This window comes from Pteronotus mesoamericanus, unplaced genomic scaffold (genome assembly GCF_021234165.1).
Source record: "Pteronotus mesoamericanus isolate MK-2021 breed Mesoamerican mustached bat unplaced genomic scaffold, CSHL_Meso_final contig_20, whole genome shotgun sequence".
Taxonomy (NCBI): Eukaryota; Metazoa; Chordata; class Mammalia; order Chiroptera; family Mormoopidae; genus Pteronotus; species Pteronotus mesoamericanus.
Window position 1 is genome coordinate 48,170,359 of NW_026555085.1, and position 21,117 is coordinate 48,191,475.

A 21,117-nucleotide genomic window follows, 5' to 3' on the forward strand; every position below is an offset into this window, starting at 1 on the left:
CAATGTTCTCTGAAAACATCTTATCAAAGCCAATAATGTTGGGCTTATTTTACAGAGACAAAAGAAAACAGGAAGCCGGAAAGAATACCAGAAAACAGCTAGATGTTATAAGGCTTTTGTGTCAAAAAAGGGAAGGGGAAAAAGCAATTTAAAATATTAGGTACTCAAATTAAAAAGCTGGGTTGGAAGCAATCTCCCAGTTATGTGTTTTCCTTCATGCACACAATTCCACTGTTTGAGATATGTTCACAAAAGCAGGTCTATCAAGTGGATTGTTAATATTCTAAACATGGACAAGCCACAGATTAACTAAGTTACTAGTCAGGTTTCCCATCGCCAATTCACTAAATAAGATGTAACCTTATCATATCCATTAAGAACTACTAATTGAGAGAAGAAGAGCAGAGTTGAGGACCTGGAAGACGGAAGTCATTCCTTTGCACAAAGGCCAGAATCCACTGGCCTCTTTGTTGTAGGGTCCCAGCCAGAACTAGCATCAAAGAAAGAGGCCACAGCACATGTCACATATCCAAAGGGCTTGTCTAATTATGCTGCGTGGCTGTGTGGGCTTAGTTCAATACGATGATGCAGAATGAGAACCCACCAGTTCAGTCAACATTCAATTAAGGCTCCACACGAAGGCTGGCATGAGATGTTTGTCAATTTAAAAAATGCAAAACTTGTTTTAATCAAGAAAGTCCTAGGCACTCCTCTCTAAATCCTCAAGAAATAAGGATGACCAAGATTTCTAAACCGACAATCACAAGGTGTGTGAAGTGCTACCAAAAAAGAATAAAGTGGGACCGAGTATCTTCCTTCCTCCACGTGAAACCTGTTTTATGGTCAGTAGCTGTGACCACACTTCAAAGAGCTTATCATGATTCACAACCAGGTCTCTCAGATGTGAAACTATATAATAGTCATGTCAAAACATATCCCTTCTGTTGCTCTGGGGCCATTATGGTCTTAAACCGAAAGTCCAGCCTTTCCACACTGAAGCCTTGATTTATGTCCTACCTGTGCAGGTTCTCCTTCATCTTTTTCTGACATGATGGGAAGCCATCAGGTCAGGCCACTGCCACCTTCCCTCCCCTCAAGGCACTGCATGTCCAAGTGAATGCTGTAGGGGTGCACAGGGTCTCGGGGCTAGAACTGACTTCCGGGTGCTCCTGCACAATTATTTATCTGATGCTCAAGTTCTCTGCACAGGAAGGTTCAGATTTTTCAACTTACACCCTAGGCCATGAAGACCGCTTCTCAGAGAAGTAGGCATCAACCATTGCTCCATCATGAGCTGCTCTGAGATTCAGAGGAGACCAACTAAAATGTGTGTCTGGTTGCGCAGAAAAGAAGACTGGGGCTGAAATAGAAGCACTGATGCTGCTTCCATTGTAGAAATCACTGTATAAAGAGATAATTCTAATACTTTAGGAAGCAATTCTCAAATAGCATGTATGTGTTTTTGTGTATTTACACACACAAATACTATACATAACTTATATACATGCGCATATTTTAAAGACAAATGAGCATACTTATATTCAGTTAATTCTTGTCTTCTCCCTACTTCATCATGCCAAATTGACAATTTACTGGACGACATGGTTAGCTTTATTTTAAATCTGCACTCCCATACCCCTTCAGAGGGAACTATTCTCCCGTTTTCTTCTAAAACTTCACTGAATTTCCTGGCGCGATACCTATGGAGGAGGCTGGAGGTCTCACTCTGCCATTTTTGTCTGCCCACGTCCAGCAGATTTCATTTACAGGTAACACAGGTGCTACACTGGCCTTATGCCCAAAATGTTCCACCTATCTTCACAAACTCTACAAAAAGGGAGTTTCAGAAAAAATAAGGACGAAGGCCAGCTTTTCCTGAAACACGCCGCAGGCGGGCACAGAGGTGCGGCCTGCAGGGCTCTCCTTGCTCAGGGCCCGGGGCCGGCTTCTTAGGCTGAGGACGGACGGCACCTACAGGACGCAGCGCAGCCCGGCTCAGGGCTCCCGGGCTCCTGGGTCAGGACAGACTGAGAAATTACTGCAGACCCTAGAGAGCTCCTGTTTGTATCAGTTGTTACCATCAGTGTTTATCATTTTAAAAACTAAAACACAAACTTTGGAACACAAGCACCCAAGCACACATCCCAACAGCCTTCAGGGAAATAATGTCACTGCATATAATGTGGCCACTTGAAAAACTGTATTGTATACTTGAGAGAGTAGAAAAGGCAAATAATGTCTTGGTGTTATTAGAAAAAAATAGTTTGGACCTTGCAGGTGTCCACTGAATGGACTCCCAAATCACAGTTTGAGAAACAGTGGTTTAAACTTGTACGCATCAACAGTGTCTTTAAACAGCCGAAAGACTGTTTAAATTTTTTGAGTCAATGAATAAAGGACAGTAATCTTTTTCTAGAGCATTTCTCTACTTACTACTGCCCCCAAATCACTAGTACATTAACACATTCCTTTATAGTAATACGTTGAAGAGAAGGGACCCTACAGTCCAAATCTCTGTTTTAACCAAATGCTCTGTCTCTCTATCTGCCCACTAAATATCTTCATTTAGCTTCACCTCAAATATAAAACAGCTAAAATACTTTTTTCCTGATTGTTAATCATATACGGAAATACTTATTGTAGGAAAATTGAAAACACAGAAAAATATTTTCTTAAAAAAAAGAAAAGAAATGCATCCCTTGTACCTACCCTCTGGGTAAATCACTGCCAACATTCTGGGCAATACCCTCCCAGTCTTCTTACCATGCATGTTGTTAAAATATAGAGAAACTCATATCTTAGAGGTAATTTTTTAATTTAAAATATTATTTTAGCATGAAAGACACATTGCTAAAGAACAGTTAAACATACAAGGAAAAAATGATAATGCTCTTAACATCTGGATGTGTATCTGCAATCTTTTTTTTTCCTGTGGGACAATACCTTAAAAAAATGAAACAATGATCAAACTATACATATTGTTATATAACTTGCCATTTCACAATATATTTAGAACATCTTTTGATGTCACTAAGTATCCCTCCATCCCTCCTTGGTATTTCTATTGGATGGCTGTACCACAGTTATTACCTTCTAAAAAATTACTATTATAACACTATGTGATGAATATCTTAGCTAAACTTTTATATACATTCATTGAAATTTCATTTAAGCGATGTTCTAGAAATGAAATTTCTGAGTCGAAAGGTGAAACGTGTTCTTTCACTGTGTATGAGGGAGCCTAACATTCCCATTCCTACCTTCACTGAGTAAATTTACAAATCCTCGTCAAGTGTATAGGTAGGAAAGCAATCTCATCATTTTAATGTGCATTTCTTTAATAAGCATCAAGGTAGAACATTTTCTTATATGTTATTCGCTGACCATATTTTCTTCCTTTATTGGTTTTATTTTTCTGTTCCTTGCCCATTTTCTATTAGAATAATCATCTTTACCTTATTAATTGTAAAAACTCTTAATAAATTACCTCTGTTAGCTCTCTGTCATGTATGTTGTAAATACTGCCCTGTTTTGTCTTTTGTCTTTGAGGATAGTTCAGAATGTCTTCTGATGGAAAGAAATTTTTCAGGTTTCTTCCTTTATAATTTTTGCCACCAGAAATTTAAAAAGCCTTCTTTATTCCAAGATCATTTAATACTTATTTGTATTTTATTCCATGTCACTAGTTTTTGAAGTGTGATATTCCTTCAAAGTCTGCCCCAAGGGGTGCCTGGCCATGGCCTTCAGAAAAACAACAGAGGAGGCTTATGAAGTGTAGACTGGCTATTTGGTGAAGCTACCAAGAGTGCCTCATAAAGGGGATGAGAGGGATCTTAGATGTTTATTCTTTACCAGTTCCTTACGCTGCATCCAGTTGCTTTGTTAACTTGCTCTTTCAGTGAAAGAAGTTTGAAATGGAAAGAATGTTTACATTGGGTTTATGTTTACATATTAAACCTCTGGGGTGTGATGACTCTTCTCACCTTGGCCAGAATGGGAGCTTCAGATGGACAGACCTTTGTTTTGTTCACTGATCTGTCGCAAGCACAGTACCTAGTATATAGCATGCACCTGGTGAATATGTGTTGGAGAAACTGATCTTTAATCAAGTAGAGTTGTGTGTATGCTACTTGTTAGGTGGGAGAGCCAGGGATGAGTTCTGGGTTTCACTCCTTTGCGTTAGGATGTGCAAAGTAAAAAAAAAAAAAAAGGAAAATAAAAAGCAACTTCTAAATGAAGGCAGAAAGTAAATTTCAGTTTTACTTTTCAGTTGACTGTGGAGATATTGATTGAGTGTAAAGGTGAAGGTGCCTCAAACCTGCCAGTAGGGTATGGAGCCGAATACTGGAAAACAGTCAGAGGAAAAATAATCTGTTGGGCAGATAGTCGGCAAAACGGTGACATCCCTAGACCAAGAGAAATAGGAGACACTATTCTGCTAAATTTGATGTTATGGCATTTGTCCAAAGCAATAACAATCTGATCTGGCTTTATTTGAACAAAACAAGGAAGAAACAGTTTTCAAGAAGGTTCATTTTCACTGTGGGGAGAGGGAGAGAAGCATTCCATGTAATAATAGAAAAATCAATTTTTTTTTTCAATCAGATGAAGTGTCCTCATAAATTCAAGGCAGAGAACAGCATGTGATATGCCTTCATAAAAACGAGGACCATGTGGGAAAGAGGTTAGGATCCTACTTCCAAGGTTGCGGTCAGGAAGAGAGGTTTCTCAAGAATACTGTCCCTGCTAGTATGGGTTTGTGATTTTATGTAGTGGTATGTAGGGAGCACACCTCATCCTGCCCAATCGGCCTCTAGAAAATTCCATCCTGCCCAGCCTGCCTTCCATTTGGCTATTTTGGATGTTTTTAAGTAACACCCTGAAATCCTCCCTTTATAGCATAATAACATATGAAAAACCCAAACCCAAACAATCTTTCTTACTAGCAAAATTTTTTATTACATATACAATGTAGTATATTTATACATACGAACAAGGGAATGACCAGGAAAGTGGAAAGATGAAGACTTCTGACAGAATTTAAAGTTACATCCTAATTATAAAGTTTTTGATTGGTACGAAGATTGGAAAGTCAGCCTTTGCAAAAGATCTAAGGAGAGTATGAAAGTTGGAAAGACGGTCCTCAAGTGTGCACGAGGGTCAGGGAGAATGAGCACCCTGGGAAAATCTGCGCCCCACGCTTTCTTTAACATGTAAGGCTGAAACGGAAAGCCCGGTCAAGTCTCTTTACAATACTAAAAAGGTGACCAAGTGGGAGGGCATCTACTCCGTATAAACCTGATGTGTTGGAAGACAAACTGACACATTCCATCAAACCGACACGTTCCATGCACTCTAGCCTTGGGAAACGACACGAGATTCACGGGAAGCACTGTGCCCGGGGAATGCCCTCACTGCAGTTTTCTGCCAGCACTCATGCACCAGCATGCCAGGTGTCTGAGGGCTGGAATGGCACCCCTTCCTGGTGTGTCCTCGAACTGTAGCGAAGAAAGAAGTTCAAGGGATAAAGGCCCTGCAGGCGTAGACAGCAGTTCAATGACTATCAGGTTAGCCCTGTTAAATTAGTCACGCTGCCAATCCCTGTGCCATGGGGCTATTTCTATGTTTTCTAGAGGTGTCGTCCGTCTCTGACTGACCCAAAAGAGAGCTGTCGGTGCCTGTGATCGGACGTGCCCTGGCACTTCACAGGAATTAACCCTGAGCCCTAGAATGCTGCGGCCACCCTCCATCTAGGCACCTCTGAACTAAGTGTCCCATCAGCTAGCTGGGGTCTGGGAAGGAAGGGAAGTTGTTGCAGTGTATATCCGAGGAAGTGGAAAGTGCACAATTCAAATGTCTCCAGCTTTCTAGGAATAAATCTCCTTAGAAAAATCAATCACACCCATAAAAATATTTTCAACATTCTCACTTACATGTCCTAATTGATGAGCGACTCTTTAGTTTTATTTGTGCCAAGAAGATCTGTTTCCTCCCCAGAGGGTGACCTCTTATATGTTTTATGCCAAGAAAACCATAAGGAAAAATGCTGACCTATGATGGTTACACATCATGTGTAATCACTACATTAAATTAAAATACTGCAATATAAAATAACGCACTTGCTGGGCTACTCGGGCAGGGCATAGCTTCCCAAGCCACAGACACACCTACTGAGACACGTGAACCGTCTAACGAGTCTGGTTCCCAGCTGTGTGTCAGGAGCCAAACCATGACATCAGGTCTTGAGCTGCCCTGGAGAAACTTAGGGCAGGGCTGTCACCGCAAATTGTGCTTGCCAGTCAGAGATTTCCCAAGAGGTGCCTTAGCTTTTCCGTAACCAAACTCGAACAGGAGCCAGGGTTTGCAATGACCACAGGGACGCTCGCCTCCCCTCCCCACCCTCCTCCAATCATGACTTTCCAGTATTCCCAAAGCTCACATCTCGAAGACTGCTTCAAGGTAAGTATTGAAACCGGGACTTGGGGGGAAGGAGGAGGTTCATTTAAGCACAAGGTTTCCTTTTCTTTGGCTTGGCTCAGCTAAATGAAAACCTCTTGAAAAATAATTGCTTATTTTTTCCTGATCTCTTCAGGTGGGGTAAAGCAGCAGCCTCTGAGTAGGCCAAACAAATGTCTATGGGAAAAATTTCCACTGGAAAGGGGTGCTTAGCAAAAGAATCTCGGTAAGGTAAATGGGCTTTCTAAAAGCCTAGGGATTCCATAATACCTTTTAAGACCAATCATGTGAAAGCACTGTCCAACTCCGTCACAACCCAGAGACAGAGTGAGAACTTGGCTCTTCGTGCACGCCTCCAGGGCTCTCCCTGTTGTAAGTCCTTCAGCAGCTTTCAGAATGGGACCCTTCCCTCCTTTTCCAGCTCATATCTGCCATCTTCTGCCAATGCAGTCCTCGATCAGGGCTGTTTCTGTCCCCTAAAGGGGGACATTTTTGGTTATCACCACTGAAGGAAGGAGAGGGGGATATGACTAAAGGTACTTCAATGCAGAACACAGCTTCTCAGGCACCGAGAATCACCTGGTCCAAATGTCAGCAGTGTCGAGGTTGAGAAACCCTGCCCCAGATGTGCCAAACCCTTTGTTGTCCTCCAAACATGCCAGACTTTCTCCTTTGCTTGTGTCCCTAAACATAGGCCATTTCCTTTACCTGGAATGCCCTGCCCTACTTCTAAGTCCAAGAAATGACCACTTATCATTCAGGATCCAACTCAAAGTGTCACCTCCCCTATATTGTCTTTTCCAGGTCCCCCAGAGTCAGATGTTCCTTCTTTGGAGCTTCCAGAGCTTCTGGAACATGCTTCATCAGAACACTAGCCACACTGCCCCCCAAATTATGGGTCACTTGGGAAAGCCTCATTCACCATTCACCCCCATAGTGCCCGTCTGGTAATCGTTTGCTGGTTGCTGAACCAATCAGGGAGGAAATGGAAATGCTGCGGATGCACCCAAGACTCTCTAGCAATACTGACTAAGGGATAACGATGTCCCTGATATCAAAAAACAACAACAGCAAATGCTTATAATGTGGACCGGCACATGTATTAAGCATTGGTGCACATATTAACTTATTTCATCCTTACGACAACCCTACGAGGTAGGTACCGTTATCATCGACATTTTACAGATGGGGAAACTGAGGCACAGAGACGTTAAGACACCTGCCTCGGGTCACTAAAGCTAGCATCTGAAAGGGCTGATATTTAAACCCGGGTAGTCTGGTTCCAGAACCTTAATCCTCCAATATTCGTATCAAGACAGTGGTACTAATATCCAATATTTTAGCAACTCAGAGGCCTCAGGAAAACACAAGTGACACCTCCAAAGGACTGTACCACCGTAGAGTGGCCCCCAACTCCCATGACCCTGTCTGGAAACATTGCTTTCTGGGGTCACATAGCTCTCCAACCTCTGGAGTGCTTTGCGCAGAAGCAATCTCCTCACAACACAGAAAAACACTTATGTACCCCGAAAACATCATGGTACCATAAAGAAGACCTAAGTGCTGATTCTTCAAAGAAGCTCTTACCTTGTTCATGCTGCAGGGACTGAAGCGAGGGATCAGACATGTCACAATGCGAGGCTGTTCTTGAAGAATCTCTTGTTCCTGCAGACCTCAGTCGCTGAAGCAGGCAGCTGTACTGTGAACACAGACAAGAAGGAATCCATAAGTTGGTGCTCAGAAGGCACGGAGCAGTCCTGTGTCCAATGCAACCTTTTGCCATGAGGGCAAAGCTCCATGTCTGCGCTGGCCAGTATGGAAACTGCCAGCTGCCCGTGGCTCCTGAGCCCTGGAAATGTGGCTAGTGCAACTGAGAACTGCATTTTTGATTTCATGTGATTTTAATGAAATTTAAAGCTAAACTGTCACATGTGGTTAGCGGCTACCACATTTGATGGTGCAGGTCTAGCGAGTCGATCAAAAGTCAAATCAAGAGTCTTGAGGCCACAGACCTGGGGCATGGCTGTGGCCGAGGAAATGCTGCACATTACATGCTCAGAGGGACTGCAGATACACAGGGACAAGAATACTCATTCATTCAGTAACTACTTCTTGAGCACTTACTAGGTGCTGAGCACTGAGGATACAGTAATCGGTAAGCCAGAGAGGTCAGTTATTTAAATTTCTAGTTCAGGCTTTGACTTCCTTAGGAAGGAAAGATCTAGCAGGTGAGCTTCACCTACTGTGTGCCAGACCGCAATGCCCTCCCTGCTGCTCACAAAGCCTAAAGGAACAGACAGGTATTTGCTGGAGCCTGACTGTACCACTGCTCAGGATTAATAGATAACGGAACCTTTCACAGAGCTCCTTGGGAGGCAGTATCCCAGAAGGGGGGTCAGCTTTGCAGGGGCCAAGTGAACCAGATGATCCAACACCCCCTCAAATGGAATAAGGGCCCATGTTTCTACCCATGCTGTTGGTTCATTAGGCGGAGTTTTTAAAATTTACTCGAATTAAATTTTAGAGTAAAACAGTTCTTGTATGGTTCCAGGGTTCTTAATTTGTCAAACATTAAGGAAAAATAGAAAATATCTTTGACTACTTAACTAGATTTGTAGCCATTTCCTTTGAAAAATATTTATGGGTGGATTTGAGGAGAATAAATGTTATAAGATTCCTTATAACCACTTTATTTCTGTGTTATTTTTTCAGATTGCATCTAGGAAGCATTCATATATCTGAACCTTTCCATATAAACTGGAATTAGAGGTTTAAAAGGAACTGCAGTGCTTTTAAAAAATGTATTATTTTTAATTATAATATAATAACAATGTAGAAAATGTTCTATAGGAAAAGGAAAAGAAACTCATAATCACACCAGCCCACTATAATCACCTTTAGTTCTTAGCAATTGGCCTTTCTCTATTGGAGAATGGACAATGCCCCGGCACATCTGCTGAGTCAAGGACACAGACAGGTCAAAGGATCTATTCCCCACATTAATCTCTTTCACCATTAAGAAAGTAATTTTGTGGTTTATATTTTCAAAAGACAAACTTCTATACTACACATTACTATTCTGTGAACATAATATTATTACAGTCCTTTTATAAATAAGAAGACAGGGCCAGGAAATTGCAGATCACTCCCTGGCTGATTAAGACACATAGATTCCAAAGAAAATACCCTATTCAGTCATAGCAATAACATTATTAACAATGATGTACAACATGGAGAGACCCTGGAATTCTACCTTTGTAGCCTAAATACATCCAAAAACCCTCTTATGCACATGATGTCACTGCTTCAAAGTCAAGAAAATTCAATATCAAATTCTAACCGATCTTAAATTGATTGACAAAAAAATATGATTTTACTCTCGAATGTCCAGAAGCAGATGCTAATGAACGTCAGTGTTTTAAAGTAGAACTATATACACGTTGTTTTCTTCTAAATATATGTATTTGACCCATTTAAAAGCTGTCACCCAGTACTTAACTGGGAAGACTGTCCAAATACCTTGCAGAGAGGGCTGATGTCAGAATTCCATTCAAATGTACACATTGGTATCAACACAGGAAAGGTGGGCACAAGAAGATAATAAACAGACAAGGATTCTTGAACATAATTTCCCCAAGGAAATTCCACCCAGCTCCAATGATGTCACCATCCCCATCCCCTCAGAGCACGGGTACACAGTTCGCACTAAATTATGGATCCTCCTCTGCCCCGCCACACCGGCTGAGTGTTCTTAGGTCAATGTATTCTGGCTCTATGACAAAGTCAAGACTAAAAAAAAAAACTCAGGCTAATATTGAGGGAAATACTAGGTTATATATAAAGGTCTTAATAAATATTGTGAATGGATGTTTTCTTTGCTCTCACAGAGTCTAAAATAATGTAGGCTCTTAATGCAGGATCTTCAAAACTATGTTGATTATCATTGTAGGCTGCCTTTGGGTTTTTTTTAAAAAAGGAAAATCTTTTAATATCCAGGGTTATAAATGTTTTAAAGAGTATTAAGAATATCTTACAGCTGTAGTGTTCAAAATTGTACAATGCACTTTATATTATTACTCTCATTTAGTACTGATATCAATCAGAGTGGTAGTTTTCTTCATTAGGAAACTAGATGCAGAGAGGAAAAAGAATTCTTAGTCATGTGGAATAGACACTGGGCCAGATATGACTTCATTTCAAGATACCATAGAATTAAAATATGTACAAAGACCACAAATAAAAAACCTCCCCCAATAAAACACACACACACACACACACACACACACACACACACACAGAGACCACCATTAACAGAAACACTTCAGTGAACAGATGACAGTTTTAGAAATTGGGTCAGTTCACTTCTGGACAGGAACCAAGAAGACTGGCCTTTTTCTACCAAGTACTTTGCATTTCTTTTGAAACAGAGAGAACCTGGTTGTTTTGCAGCCAATTCGGTTATGAAGAAGTTTAGAGAAATCCACAGCTTAGAAAAAGAGACTGGATCTTAAAAATAAAGCATTAAAAAAAAAAAAGATGTCTGAGTTACCATGGTGGAATTAAGGAAGTTTTTTTTTTTATTATTATTCTGTTTTTCAATGTTTCTTTTTAGTTGTTTATGAAGTTGAATTCTTCTGGTACTAAACAAACAAAAAACAAGTAGATGCCTTTAAAGGGTGCCCAGAGAAAGTCCATAAGCTACCATGTGAACTCTACATAGTTGATCCTAATGGAGTTGTTTCATTGGGCAACGAGGCCTGTGGTCAACCTTAGGCTTACAGAGGTTAATGAAATGTAATTCGTCTTCCCAGGTGGGTAGAAGTGTGGGGTAAGAAGAAAGGTGGAGGCAGGGTAAGTCCAAGGAGAGAAAGAAAAGGTAAAGCTACCAAGAAAGGAGAACACTGAAGGGCAGGTAAGTAAACAGATACCTAGAGACAGTTCAGTGGTGTGGACGAGTGCGCCTCAGCAGCCAGGTCCTCACTACGGAAGGGATCGAGAGATTCAGGCTTCTGGTGACAGCACCACATTCTACAGCTTCTCTACATCATACACTCTCATGGACAGGGTGTCAGCAAGGAGTCAAGTTAAGACTGGGCCTACCTGTTTCACAACTATTTATTTACCATCAACCTCCACCTACCACAGAGAAAAGTCTATTTTACCTGGATCGCTGCTAATGTGGTACAGAGGTATAAGCCAACTTTATTCTCTTTACTCTAAAAAGAAGCCGACAGCTGTCAAAGAGCTGTGTTATTCATGTGTAGATTGTGTTATTTCTTGGCTCGTGAAAGGGCAACTAACTAATACTTATTGCCAATATAGAATGAAATATAAAAAATTTGGACTTTCCTCCCTACTCCAAACCCCCCATCCCTTCCACTATGTTCATTCTAGAAGGCTGCTGTAATACAATTAAAGCTGGGTAGCTTGGCAGTCCTATGGGAGACAGGCCAACAGAAGCGAGCAGGTGACTCCTTGCAATGTTAAAGGCCTTCCTGGCTCTTAGATAGAAGGCACCTTGAGGTCAGTCTGTAGAGTGGTCTCTTGTCACTCTCCTCCCCACCACCAAACCCAGCAGCCTAAGCAGAGGGCCTCAGCATGAGGACTGAAGAGCTTGTGGGGAAGAAATAAGGAAAGTGATAAAAAAAGACGAAAGGCTCTGGAAAGAAAGGGAGAAAAGACAAGATGACAAGAATCTAGAGGAAATTTTCTAAGTCAAGGACTTAGGAGCTTAGGAAATCAGATGAACAGATGAGAGAAATAACTCTAATATCCTCCACCCTGTTTTTATGGGTTGGAGTAATTTACGTGTCTCTGAGGTTAAGTCCTAACAACCTTCACCTGGAATCCTTGTGCAAGACTGGATAAATGTAAGACCATTATAATTACTGCCAGGCCAATCCCTCTCTTCCTCGGTAAGGGGCGTGGTGCCCCTTATTAAAGGATTCAAAGGGAAAGCAACAATCGGGCTCCTGTCTCCTGCCCCAAATGCACATAACCCCTCCCAAGAGATGGCTCCTGCCTTTCTTCCTGAAGAAGGGCTAGAGGGGCCGGAGCACTGCTCTTTGAGGAGCTTCTTGCAGGTCTTTCTCCATCCTCAAAGTTACCGCAGACATGCGGTTCTGGCACTCCAGGGCCTCCGTGTTCTCCTCACCCCCACATTTGGGCAGCTAACACGCCATAACATGGTTCTGTCCCAAGAGACTGAAGGATGATCGCTCTTCTGCCTTCCTCCCCATGCCCTGCCTTTACAGCATGGCATGGAAGACAGCCCCAGCCAGAAAGACGAGCACTTCTTCCCATCAAGCGTCGTCAACAGCCTTCTTTCCCAAGGACAGGTTAGGCAATTTAGAAATTAACATTTTAAAAATTTAACTGGCATATGAATTATGGTTCAATAGGAAACCGCGATAAGAAACAGGAAATGAGAGGACTGTAAATTATAAAGAGACATACAGCTGGGACACAAAAAATTTTGCCCTGAGAGCTAGATGGGGAGGAATAGAGGCCAGGGAAGGGCCAATAGTGCCAAGCAGTAGGGTTCATTGCTTTCAAGCCACTACCTCCGGCACACATGCTGGGGGTTTCCCTTACTTGGTGAAATCATAATTCAGGATATCCAACATTTAGATTTGGGGCTATGGCTCTTAAAAAGGTCAGTATCAGTCTCCCAGTGATTTAGGAATATCTTAATTAAAGGTACAACACAGAAGAGCTACCAAGAGGTCACCTGGTTCAGCCTCCTTCTCTTGCCTGGGTGACTACCTAAATCAGAGGACACAAATTCAGATGCCTGTAAAAAAAAGAATGAGATGAGTGACTGTTCAAGCCAGAGAAGACAATGCGGACTGGAGGGGCCTGGAGAGTTGGCCATTCAAGTATGTCTCCGGGGAAGAAGGAACAAGGCACATGTTCCCAGAGTTTTTGATATTCAGGAAAGCCAGAAAATGGAGAGAATATGTAAAATCATTGGTTTTTTAAATGTTGGCCGTTTATGTTAACACTTTGGAAATAAGGAGAGGGTGGATTTGGTTGGCCAGTCTGTGTATTCTATACACCTTTCTTGTCACTTGGTGGATTCTTTGTTCTTTTCCAGAGTGAGGTCCTCCAGCCTATGTCCTGGCCTTCCTGGCTACCTCGGTGGCTTCACAGGGCACAGCAAGCCCAGGGGGAAGCACGGGCCAAGCAGGGCTGGGAGCCACATCAGTCGGTCTGAGTATCAGCTTTGTCTCCTGGCATGTGATTTCGGCAAATTACTAACCCTCTCTGAGTCTCTATTCCTTTATCCATAAAATTGGGGAAACTTCTTTATACTTGCTAAGGTTGTTTTGAAGATTAATTGAAGTACAGTGAAGAAAGTACTTGACGAAGTGTTCAAAAAAGATGAGGTGCTTCCCCTCTTCCTGTTCTCCCATCACCAATTCAGCACAACCTCATTCTGTCTGTAAATACACGTAGGTTTTTACCTCTCACAATGATACGTACAATCAAATACGTACTGGATTGTATGTATTTAAAGCGAAGAGATCTTGTCTGTTTTATGCCCAAAGGACAAGCGCCTATCCCGCTGCCTTAGACATAGAAGGCTCTCAATATATGCAAAATTTAACTATAATGTACTGTAAAGTAAATATTTATGTCACCCAAAATTCGCATGTTGCCTTTGTTCTTCCTAGTTCCTGATGTGAGGATATTTGGAGGCAGCACCTTTGGGAAGTAATTAGGTTTAGGTAAGACCATACATGTGGACCCTCCATGATAGGATTAGCCATTAGAAGAACAAATACCAGAGCATATGCTCTCCTCTCTCTCTCTCTCTCTCTCTCTCTCTCTCTCTCTCTCTCTCTCTCTCTCTCTCTCTCTCTCGTCTCTGCCAGCAGCATAAGGATACAGCAAGAAGGTGGCCATCTGCAAGAGGGTCCTCGCTTGGAAGCAGATTGGCCAGTACCTTCACCTTAGACTTCCCAGCCTCCAAAACTATGAGAAACTGTTGTTTAAGCCACCCAATCTGTAGTATTATGTAACAGCAACCTGAACTGACTTAGATGTTTAGAAAGATTTTTCTTAAATCTGGCACCAATTGAGCCCATTTCTTCTCATTCTATCTTCATGATGTCTTAGCATCAATTTCTAATATCCACTCATTTGGCAAGCATATTTGGAGACTAATTGAAAAAACAGGTCCAAATTTAGAATAAAATACTTTATAGATTTCTCTTGAGAAGTATGGCATCACTTTTAGGTCAGCAGGGTACTATTTGGATACTCTTTGCATGCCTCAGAAGGAAAAAATAAACCTAAGAGATTCCATCACTCTATTAATAAATAAATAAAAGAATCAAGCTTTAATTTTAGCATCCTCAAGCAATGTTTGCCAACAGTGCGTGTCACTGCACGGGGTGTACTTGGTGGCCATCCAGAGTTCTAGGCAATCCCCAACCATTTGTCCACTTGGGACTGAGAAGGATGAATTGTACTGATCTAGGACAAAGGTTTACCAACCATGCCTGCCTTACCCGGGTTTCTTTGATATTATGCTGAAAGAATCCCACAGACCTTCAAACAATTTCAGCTTCCCTCTCCCTTGGGACGTTTGCCGAACAATCCAGGCAAACACATTTCCTGTGATTTGCGGAGAAGCTAAAATAACTCAACAGAAAGCCCAGTTGGTGAGTTACTTCAGAATGACCCACTGAAAAGGAAGCTCTGACAAGGGAAATCACTAGGAAGGTGTCTCTCTTTAAAGAAGCTCAAGGGAACCAGCTATTTCTCCAATGAAAGCTTTCGAATTACAGAGTTCAAACATACTCAAGAATACCTTGAGGACAACTGTAATGGGGGACAGTCGCGTTCCTGGGGGCTGGTGCTTACGGCTGCGGCTCATCTGCTTCGTGAGCTAGAGTAGGTGTAATGCCTTGCTCCTCAGGGAAGAAACTTTCAATAATCCACAGAAGGAAGCTCAATTTGGCAAGAGGGGACCCTGTCGAAATTAATTTTAGGGATTCACTTTTATCTCTGCTTCCCTGAGGGTCAAAGTCTGTTTAATTGACCCTTGAACAATAAAGGAGTTAGTGGCGCTGACCCACTGCACCATAAAAAATCCGCACCTAACTTCTGACTTCCCCAAATTTAACTTCTGATACACTCCTTTTGACCAAAAGCCTTGTGATAACTAGGCCATTAACATATATTATTTATATGTATTATATACTGTATTCGTACGATAAAGTGAGTTAGGGAAAAAAATGTTATTAAGAAAATCATGGAAGAGAAAGTACATTTACGATACAGTCTGTATTCATTGAAAAACACCTGCGTAAAACTGGACCCACAAAGTTCAAATCTGTGTTGTTCAAGGGTCAACTGTACTTCCAGTACCAGCCTCTTCTTAGTGTGGCTTGTTCTTTTTGAGGGTGTACCAGATCCTGAGGTGTTAACTTCTCCACAGGGACCTAGTGTTTGCTTCTACCAGGGCCTCAGGGCTCTTGGTGCTCTCAGACCAGTTTAGTGTCTACCTCAATGTAACTGAAGTTCCCACGTCTTGCAGACAGAACAACATCAGGCCCCGCAGCTAAAAATGTCACCCCAGATTTCCACCTCCCCACCCCGTGCCCCAAACATACACACTCAAAGCCCCACACGGACGGACTCTGGGGGACATTCTTCTTGCCCCGTTTTGGCAAACAGTTCCTGGGGGAAGATGAACACCACAGCCCCTAGAACCTACAGTCTGTGCCAGCTTTGAATCACTCATAAGCCAGCGGCATCAATGTCTTCTAGCACCAGGCAATTTCCCTTTCCTGCTTTTGGGCTCACTAGGCACTTGCTATTTTCTATTTTATCCAACATACCTAAAGATTGGGGCGGGGGTAGAAGCTGGCCAAGTACATCAGCTCAATATATGATTCTGCCACAAATGTCCAGTTTGGGGTTCCCTAAATGTCCAGGTTCGGGCTTCCTAAAATTCTGCCATATTTAGGGTCCTGTACATGACCCGTTAGGTATAATTCAGGCTGGAGGTACAAATATGTTCTTTGCAGCCTATGCTATATTGTTGTGACTCACCCTGTAAGGCTTCCTTGTAACAGAGTGATGCTGGGTGAGGAAGAGTGCCCAGGCTGCCAGGCATTGAGAACTGTACCCCTTAGCAGTGCTGGCAGTCACCCCAAGGAAGCAGTCACCTCCCTGCACGAGGCCGCACTTTCTGCACACAACTAAGTCAGTCCTTAGTTCTGGGGAAAGGACTTTGCCTGACATTAACTTTTCTGATATTTGGCATTGGACGACTGCACACTGACGTTTTGGTAGCCTTAAAGAGGCAAAGATGGCAAGGAATGAAACAAGGGCACAATCACCCCACCGCATCAACACGGTGCTCTGCAGTCCCTGCGTTCCAACAGCAGCCAAGAGAACAGCCACAGAAACCAGCTCCAGCAGCCGACCTGGAGGCCTTGTCCCTGGGGTTGCCTCTGATCTCATTACAGCAGTCGACACTAGTCCTCTCAAAACAAACAGAGGAAATTTATGCCTGCCTTAGCCTGGGGAGAGCTCTGCATTCCTCGTTTAACGAGAGTTCCAGCTTCTGAGACCACAGCCACTCAGACGGAGAGGATGTCTGCTTTGTTCCAAAGAAAGAACTGTCATCGCTGCCTTTCCCTCCTCCTGGGGCTGATAGGAAGGTGGTGAGCCTGGAGAGAGTCGCTGCACTTGTGGCCTAGGCTCTCTGCCCTGGTCCCTGAAGAGACATTCCCTTTCTTCTTGTGTCAACATCCCCAGCGCTCAGGCCCTGGGGCTATTTCCTCTTCAACAGCTCTGGGAAAGTCACTACAATGTGGCCTTGAAGGTTTCCACCTGCTAAGGCCAGAATTCCAACCAGAAACTGTTCTGTGTAACAAAAGGCTAGGCCTCCTGGTGGGAAAAAATTTCCCCCCAAATATTCTTGCTTGACTGATCCTTAGAAAACTTCACCTAATTTGGAGCTCCCATTTTTAGGATAAATAGTGGGAGGAAAAATGTTATTTTATATCCTTTAATTCAATCTCAGAAGTAACTGAGTGCCCAGCTCATGAGGTAGCTAGAGAGTGAACCTCCAAACCAAAGTAAGATAGAACAGTGGTCCTGAGCCAGGGTCTATTTTGCCCCCCAGAGGACATCCACAATGTGTGGGGACAATTTTGGTTGCCACAGCTGGGGGAGGGGGCTACAGGCATCTTGTGGGCAGAAGCCAGGGATGCTGCTAAATATCCTACCATGTACAGGACAGCCCGCACAATAACTGTCCAGTCCAAAATGTCAACAGTGCTGAATTTGAGAAACCCTGGTGCAGAGAGAACACTCAAGGATGACGGCAGGTTTAAAATAATGGCAACTCTTTATCACAATACAACAATGTTGATATGCAATCAAAATGTACACAATTAACAACCACAAAAATTTATCAGCTCTCTCCTCGAGTAAAACAAATAAAAGCTGCCTTGTAACTATGCAGAGTAAGACGATTAGAGCTGTCTGGAAAACACTGGAGCAGCTTCAACATTAGGCTGTGTCATCGGCACCATCGTGAGTGCTGTGTTTATTCCAAGGAAAGGTGTGATCGGAGTGCTTACTATCACAATTCAGTGATGAGTATTAACAGAAGGAATTTATGAGCTAAGTTTCATAATTACTAAAATTGTAGATGGAGCCCGAGTATATTTAGGTCTGGAAAAAAAAGGCAAAAATGTCTCAACTTTTACAGAACTAACCAAATATGAGGAGCTGGGGGTGATGCTGACCTACATTTTAGGGAGGCTAAAAAATTTTGCATAAATAAATGCAAAATTGCAGAAATGTATTATAATGAAAATAATCATGGTGTATATTTTGAAATACTCCCCGATCTAATTTTCTGTACCAGTTTGAATATATTCCGCTTCTTCTACAGAGCATATTTTCTGTACATGTGGTGTAAAGAATGTACATTTAGATAACCCAGTCATTATTCTCTCATGCACTCTTTCATTCCAGCAAAAGAAGGAAAAATCCCCATCCACGCATAGTTACTGCATGTAAGCAAATTTGAAGAAAGAGAAGAAAAAAAGAACTTCATGAATGAGCAGGAGGCAATTTTTTAATGGACTGTTTTAAAGGCTTGTATAAACAGTAAACAAAACTGACTCACTAAGTGCTAATTCTGTTTATCCTGATGTAAGACTCAGTTTTTCTTTTCTTTTTTAATTTTAATGTCCCAGAAGGTAGAGGAAAATGAATACTGTGGTAGGGAAAAATGATACGTCCTTTGGCATTTCAAAGTCATTGCTCAATTCCTCTTGAGCAAGGAAGCCTTAGTAATGACTTTATTTTACCTACCGCAATTATGGTACACCTCGAAGTAATTCTCCATAATATCCCACTTTCCTCCCTCCACTCAAGTGCTGCTAAATAATCTCTGGAAACCATTAACCAAGAGTCCTTTTCCAAGTTTCCTCTCCTCCCTCCGCTGCTGCCTCAGTCACGCTGGAGTCAGGACAAAGCAAACTTGTATTACATCACAGAGCAAACTCATTTTCTATAAACCAGCCCGTTGGTAGTTTACGGCTACTGGAACCCAAGGCTGTCAACACTGTGGTCTTTGTTTGGTGGGTGTTGTTTTAAAAAAATTTTTTTTTAAAGTTTGCCCACACCCCCTTCCTCTTTTGAATACAGGCAAGTAGTTCAAGGCGCCTCTCCAGCCTGGCTCCACCCCGCTGTGTAAACTAGACATTACCTTATACACAAATGAATCTACGGCATTCCTCAGTCTAGCTGCCTCACTGCAAATTCCTACGCTCCCCAGCAGCCAGGCAGCACACACTCCCCCTGGCTTCCCCTCCTCTTTCCTCTTCCCCACCCCCCCCTTTTTTTTTTAAATTTCCACTGCCTCACTGTGTTTTTGTGTAAATGATCTCACATGACTCAACAAATCCATCTGCCTGAAGCAGGCCAAGTCTGGAGCCCTCCCAGGAGGGAGGAGAAGAATTGCTTTGTGGAAAGGACCTGGAGCTCTGCCCTTTCTCTGGCTCGAATTACCCGCCTGTCAGGCCTGACGGATTTGGCTAAAAATAAAAGGAAGCAGGCCGTGAAAAGCAGATGAATGGGCTCAGCAGTTCCTTAGATAACATGGGCCTGCTGTTGCCCAAAGCTCCCCAAACAGAAACTTCAAATGCGGGGCCTGTGAGTGCGGTGATGTGGCTTCCAGGTGAAAAGGTGCTGTCAAGTCCACTTGAGTTGGGGGATACGGCCTATGTTTTATATTTCTGTTTCAAAATGTGCGTGTGCGCGTGTGTGCGTGTGCGTGTGAGAGAGAGAGAGAGAGAGAGAGAGAGAGAGAGCGCTCACACACACCCCCGAGTACAAGAGAGCGAGCCTGAGACTGACTCTCATATAAAAAGGTTCTCAGAAAAACACGAGTTCAGTGGAGTGAAGGCCTGGCTTGTTTAAAAAAATCTTGTTTTCACTACAAAATTACCCCTCTCTCTACCTCCCAACACCAGACATTTTAAGCCTCCCTATGATGTCAGCTCTGCATTCAGAGCCAGCAAAGAGCTAAAAGTCCTTCTTGTAAGTGTATGCCCAGCACCCGCAGTGGGTATTAAGCACTTAGGTTGGCAATGTAATGACACACTGTAACAATCTGTAATATGAAGCAGTCAGCAAAGCCCTGGCTCTGAAAGCTATTTCTCCCGACCATTAACCATATGTTTGGCTCCTCAGATAGCCAAGCGGGTGTTCCAGCTTACCATCTGGTTTCTATCCACACAAGCAACTGCAAAGCACAGACTATCTCCCTCTGGAGCTGTGTGCTTCTTTTTCTCTCTTTTCCCTTCTTCCTTTCCCCTTTCCTCCTCCCAGCTTCTTTGGTTCCCTCTGCTAAAGAATTCCCTGCCATTCATCACGTGCAAAGAAAACTTTACCTGACAGGGCTGCGGCAGAGCCATTAAGAATGCACAGCTGTACTGTAAACACGCCAGAGGGCCGTTTACCATCCTTGGAGCACCACGGTCTCTACCCTCTTCCTCACCTCCTATTGAGTGCTGACACTTGATCTAGTGTGTTAAAAATAGGTACATTCTTGACAGATCCGGGTTGTCGTGGTGCCCTTCACACTCACTTCACATTCTGGGTGGGTGTGGGGCTTTAACACCCTCCCCCCAAGTTTGCCTTCGCATTCAATCCGCATGACATCAGTCTCACACAGAAGACACACCAACTGCAAACAACGGAGTCGACGAAAGGATTCGACTCCTTTTTCTGCCCTAAAGAATTGGATCCCAAGTGTATTTTTCTTTCTTTTTCTTCTTCTTTTTTTCTCTAAAGAGCTCAAACTGAAAGAGATGACAATTTAGAGTAACAGCATATAGCCATTTTCAAAAAACTGAGAATTTTCAAAACCTATGCTTATTTACATTTGCATTTTAACTGTGTACAGTGATGACACGGAGCATGCCATTCATAGCATTTTCCTACAAAGTCTCCAAATTATTTATCCCAGGTGGTCTTTACAGAATTCCAGGTACTTTACAACTTCTTAAAAATTTATGAAGAAACATTTGATAAACAGAATTTAGATAATTTTCCCTTCTGTCCCCACAAGAATTTTATGTGTATTACTAGCCCATTTTACAGAATTAAATGAAAGCGAAT

General features: G+C 42.6%; 1 protein-coding gene across 2 annotated transcripts in view; it reads right to left on the bottom strand.

Annotated features, from left to right (window-relative positions):
- BACH2 (BTB domain and CNC homolog 2) overlaps window positions 1-21,117 on the bottom strand; it is a 317,702-nt gene that overhangs the window by 231,280 nt on the left and 65,305 nt on the right. Inside the window, exon 2 of one of the 2 annotated variants that reach the window (XM_054569720.1) lies at window positions 8,044-8,150. The gene's annotated coding sequence lies outside the window, so the exon portion shown is untranslated. Of the gene's footprint in view, window positions 1-8,043; window positions 8,156-21,117 lie in introns of both variants that reach the window. The other variant, XM_054569719.1, reaches the window with a different exon arrangement.